At 40.3% G+C, this 6,000-nt stretch overlaps 1 pseudogene; it reads left to right on the forward strand.

Annotated features, from left to right (window-relative positions):
• The first annotated feature begins 3,076 nt into the window (after window positions 1–3,076).
• Window positions 3,077–3,284, forward strand: LOC129077334 (60S ribosomal protein L38-like; annotated as a pseudogene).
• The last annotated feature ends 2,716 nt before the right edge of the window (window positions 3,285–6,000 follow it).

Genomic DNA, 6,000 nt, shown 5'->3' on the forward strand with positions numbered 1-6,000 from the left:
GATTAAAGAAATTAAAGAATTTCTAAATTAAGAAAGAGATACAGCATGTTTAGACTGGAAGACCTAACACAATGAAGATGTCAATTGTCCCCAAATTGATGTAAGTGATTTAATGCAATAACTTTCAAATCCCAGAAAAAAATTTACAGATATAGGCAAGGTTATTCTAAAATGCATATGGAAAATCAGAGGAACTACATGAGCTAAAACACTTCCGAAAAAGAGTAAAGCTGCTGTAATCAAGGCTGTGTGGTGTCAGTGCAGAGAGACATGTAAATCAATAAACAACATAGAGCCCTGGCTGGTGGGACTCAGTGGATTGAGCTCTGGCCTGCAAACCAAAGGGTCGCCAGTTCAATTCCCAGTCAGGGCACGTGCCTGGGTTGCGGGCCAGGCCCCCCGGCTGGGGGCATGTGAGAGGCAACCACACACTAATGTTTCTCTCCTTCTCTTTCTCCCTCCCTTCCTCTCTCTCTGAAAATAAATAAATAAAATCTTTAAAAAACAAAATAGAGAACCCAGAAACATACTCACACAAATATGTCCAACTGATTTTTGACAAAGGTGCAAAAGCAACTTGATGAAGGGACAATAGTCTTTTAAATAAATCATGCTAGAGCAATTGTACATCCATAGATCAAAAAAAAAAAAGGACATCTAGTTAAGTCTCATATCTTACATTAAAAATTAAATCAAAATGGATCATGGACTTAAGTGAAAAACATAAAACTGTAAACCTTTTAGAAAAGAAAACAAGAGAAAATCTTCAGGATCTAAGGCTATACAGTTTTTAGATTTAATACCAAAAGAATGATCCATAAGAGAAAAAGCTGACAAATTGGAGTTCACCAGAATTAAAGACTTTTGCTCTATAACAGACTCTGTTAAGAAGATAAAAGCACAAGCTATACAGTAAAAGAAAATATTTGCAAAACACATATCTAACAAAGGACTAGCCTCTAGAATATAGAATGAACCAAAGGTAAGAAAGATAAATAATCTAATTTTAAAATGAGCAAAAGACATAGACATTTCACCAAAGAGAATATGCAATGACAAATAAGCATATGAAAAGATGTTCATCATCAGTAGTTACAGAAATGTAAATTGAAATTACAGTGAGATTTCTTGAGTATGATACCAAAAGCACAAGAAACAAAAGGAAAAATAAGTAAATTAGATTTCATCAAAGTCAAAAACGTTGTGCTTCAAAGCATAACATCAAGAAAATGAACCCAGGCAGTGTCTGGGTCCAGAGCCCGGGAGGTTAACCACCATGCTGTTTGCCTCCTAACAAAATGAAAACAGTCCTCAGAATGGGAGAAAATATTTGCAAATCATGTATCTCTAAGGGACTTTATCTAAAAATATATGAAAATAATTTACAACTCAATAATAAAATGATAATTAACCCAATTGATAATTATGAAAGGCTCTGAACAGGCATTTCTCTGAAAATATACAAATGGCAAATAAGCACATTAGAAGATGTTCAACGTCATTCGACATCAGGGAAATGCAAATCATAACCACAGTGAGATAGCACTCCACACCCACTACTCAGCAATTCTATTCCTAGTTACATCCAAGGGAAATTAAAAGCATATGCCCAACAAAAACTTGTACATGAGTGTTTATAGCAGCATTATTCATAATAGCCAAAAAGTAGCAACAACACGAATATCCATCAACTGATGAATGGGTCAAAAAATGTGGTCTATCCATGCAATAGAATACAATTGGCAATAAAAAGAAATTAAACACTGATACATGCTACAGTATGGATGAAATATGAAAATAGTATGCTAAGTGGAAGAAGCTTGCCACAAAAGACCACATATTGTATGATTCCATTAACATGAAATGTTCAGAATAAGTACATCTATAGAGACAGAAAGCAGTTGCCTAAAACTGGGATCAGACGAAAATGGGTCGTGACTGCTCACGTATACAAGGTCTCTTTCTGTGGTGACAAATATGTTCTAAAATTAATGGTGGCTACCATTGTCAACTCTAGATACACTAAAAACCATTGGCTTGTATATATTTTTAAAATTTTTATTTATTTTTAGAGAGAGGAGAGGGGAGGGAGAAAGAAAGGGAGAGAAACAATGTGTGGTTGCCTCCCACACACCCCGCACTGGGTACATGTCTGCGACCTAGGCATGTGCCCTGACGGGGAATCGAACTGGCAACCCTTTCCAGGCTGGTACTCAGTCCACTGAGCCATAGCAGCCACTGTGGCTTGTATACTTTAAATGGATGAATTTGTGGTATGTGTCAATAAAGCTGTTATAAAAATATATGTGTATAATTTGTGCAAAAGAAATCCATGAGTCCATACTGGTATAAATAAATGTATAAATGGGGAAAAATAGGGTAAAAAAGTTCCAAATAATTTATGGATATACATTGCCCTCAGGGAGAATGTTTCAAAAATCAATTGCCCACCACCATCACAAAAGTAAAGGCCAAGATCATTTTTTTAAATCTGTATTTTTTCTCAATAGTGGAGAAAGTGATGTGGATCAGCTTTCAGGAAAGTAATTTGGCTTTGTATATCAAGAAACTCTCAAATGTCAGTCCAAGTGAACCAGTAATTTTGCTTCTAGAAATCAAGCCTGAGAACATGATCCAAAATGAGGTCAAAGCCCAGGCAATTTCCTTTATTGTTAACAATAATTTTTAAAAAATAATAAAAATTTCAATATCCATTAGGGGAATGACTAAGTAAATTATTGCACATATAATTATAGTCATATGATAGAATTTCATGTCATTGTTAAAAATATTTGTGAAGAGTTCTTAATGACATGCAAAAAGATGGTGAAATAGCAGCCTATAAAATCAAACTTAAGATATGACCTCAAATTGGGGGCAGAGGACTTTTATAGAGAGCTAATAATGGTTATCTCTGGGAAGCAGGATTAGTGCTCATTGACAGCTCTTCTCTTTTTAAAAACTGTCAATATTTTTCTGATTTTCATCAATGAGCATGCATGGAATTTTTAATTTAAAAAAATAAAACAGGTTACCACCTGCTGTGTCGCCCATGCACTCTCTGCGCCTTGTAGCCATGCCTCCCAAAAGTGAGGACATTAAGGACTTCCTGCTCACAGCCAGGCGAAAGCATGCCAAATCTGTCAAGATTAAGAAAAAGAAGGACAGCATAAAGTTTAAGGTCCAATGCAGCAGATACCTTATCCCTTGGTCACCACAAAGAGAAAGCCAAGAAAATGAAACAGTTCCTGCCACCAGGTTTAGCAGTAAAGGAGCTGAAATAAACCAGACACAATGACTGGTATTAAAATGTTAAAAATTTAAAAATAAAAAAAAAATACACGAACAAAAAAGTGTGTTGTCCAAAGTAAAGTAAGGGATTTTGTAGCAGACTGCTAGTTACCTCCTGGTACTCTCCCTTCCCTCTTCTTAAGAGAGCCCTTTTTGAGGTGGGCACAAGGACAAAAAAATAATTTCCCTGCCTCCCTTGCAGCTAGGAAAGTTATGGCACTGATTGCCAAGAGATGTGAGCAGAAAAATTATAAAGGATGACTTATAGGTATAGGCTAAGGCTTAAAGTCAAGTTTTGTGTGGGTTGTTGAGTATGTGCGGAGGGGGTTACCAGGCAGAAGCAGCTGGTGGGGTGTAGAGGCAGAGAGATGAGGAGTCTATAAGTGACAGCTTGAGGCACAGGTAACCCTAGGCCCCAGGCTCCAGGGAGCCCCATCTGTGCTCAAGCACTTCAGGAGGTGCTGCTGGGAGCTAGTCTGAAGATTAGATTTGGCCCTCAAAGACCTGGAAGCAGAGAGAGATGAGAGCCTGCTTGGGGTAGCTGAACCCCACCCCTGGCTCTCCCCAGCCCCTCCTATTCAGGCACCCAGTAGGTAGCCTGCAGGAACCTCTCACCAGTTGCCTTAAAAGTGACATCTCTCAGGCTCCATGCCTGGTATCTTTCCTTCCATACCCAAAGCCCGTATCGGTCTGTCATTTCATAACCGAAATCATACGACTGCGAAGCCAGGCAACTCTATCCAGGATTAAAGCCCTCCTAAAACCTACAAGAATGTCTAACATTTTGTGGGAAACCATACTCATCAAAAATCACCCAGTGCCGTGTTTCATGCAATGCTAGCTCCAATAAAGGGTTGGGTGGAAGGCAAAATATATTTGGAAAATACTTCATACTCTATCCCCATTTAAGAAATTCATGCTACATATTAATATATCAAAGGCTCTGGAAAATCTGCCATAAAGAAAACTTTTATACTTAAGTATTTTTTCTAAATTATCTAACCAGGAACCTTTTTTATAGGGCACTTCTTAACTTCTTTTGGAACACACACAACTGGAAATGCTATATGAGATGCTCGAAAAATACTTTATTTTGCTCCCTAATTATGTAAACTTCCCATCTGTTGGAATAACCATTGCTGTTTGTCATTATTACTACTTTTGGAATTTCTACATCTTGATCTTGGAGTGAATTCCCTTTTGACTGAAAAATGCCTAGTTTATTGCACTGCAGGGCCAAGGAGAATCTTTCCTGGAACATTCTTTTCTGATTTCATCAGTGTGGTTTGGATATTATTATTTGCATCTGAACTATTTCTCCTATTTCAGCTGGAAGTGATACAAAGTTCAAAGAGCTAGTTCATTCATCATTTATTCACCATACACTTATTAAGCCTCTACTACATTCCAGAACAGTGCTTGGCCCATTACACACAGTGTTCCAAGTTCTCACAACAGTGAAAGGAACTGTTATCATACCCATTTCACAGGTGGGAAACTGAGGCTAGCTAAGTCTGGGTTATGAACCCAGGACCACCCAGGGATCAGAGCAGGAGCTGCATGGCTTGGCTGGCAGGAAGCCAATTCCAGCCTCGAGTGTGGCTGCTGCATCTGAACTCAAAGGCAGGGTCTGGGCAGGTGAAGAATTGGACAGAGCACCCAAGTGCCTGGAAGGGACGTGACTGGGAAAAGGACCAGCCACCCCTCCACCCCAGCCCACTGCAGGCCCACTGGAGCCAGCTGATTTTTTTCAAGAGAAGGCAGAAATCTCCATACTTTGTGAAATCTACCAAGTTTTAATCACTGCTAACTCTAGCGGGTTGAATAGCATCCTCCAAAAATTCATGTCCACCTGGAAACTCAGAATGTGACCTTATATGGGTATCGGGTCTTTGCAGATCTAATTAAGGTACAAAGTGATATGGGATCACACTGCATTGAGCTGGCCCCCAAATGCAGTGAGTGTTTTTGTAAGAGACAAATTTTTCTAGTATTCACTAATCTCATTTAATACATAGCCACTTCCCCGATCAACTTAGAATCCCCCTCCTCCAGGAAGGTTTCCCGGACTCCTCTGGGGAAATTCATCTCTTCCTCCACCAACACTGCCATGACACTTTGTTTCCACCTCTGCTCTGGCACTTGGCCCCGTCTGCTCATTCTAGAGTGACATCTGTGCTTGACTCTCTGCCGCTGGCCAAGATCAGTCCCCGGAGGAGTGACCATCCTCTGGCTTTGAGTTCCCTCGGGCGCCTGACCCAGGGCAGAGCACACTGGATTCCTGCCTGTTGAACTGAATATGTGTGTGCGCGCGTGTTGGGTTTTCCTGAGCTCCATCAACCTGAATCTGATACAACAGTCTAGTGATGCATCTTCTGCCAATCACCTGATTCCTGTGAGCTATGTTGCATGGGTGGGGGTTACAACAATGGAGTTGCCCTTGGCCAGGGCCGCAGTTCACATAACCCGCCCTTTCAGCCCAGACTGAACATCACACCCCACAGAGGAGCTCAGGTTCTTCCTCTGGACCAGCTCCCAAAACAACTGGGGACGGTTTTCTTCCTTCCCCGGGAGTGGAGGTCCAGACCCTTGCTTAGTGGAAAAACCCCCAGAAGCTTTACCCCTGTGGAGTAGCTCTGCAAGAAGGTGTTTGGTCCTTTCCAAGTGGGTGACTTTTTGAACTTGACTTTGCAGATGCCTCCAGCAAAT

Source organism: Pteronotus mesoamericanus, unplaced genomic scaffold (genome assembly GCF_021234165.1).
Source record: "Pteronotus mesoamericanus isolate MK-2021 breed Mesoamerican mustached bat unplaced genomic scaffold, CSHL_Meso_final contig_657, whole genome shotgun sequence".
NCBI classification, from domain to species: domain Eukaryota; kingdom Metazoa; phylum Chordata; class Mammalia; order Chiroptera; family Mormoopidae; genus Pteronotus; species Pteronotus mesoamericanus.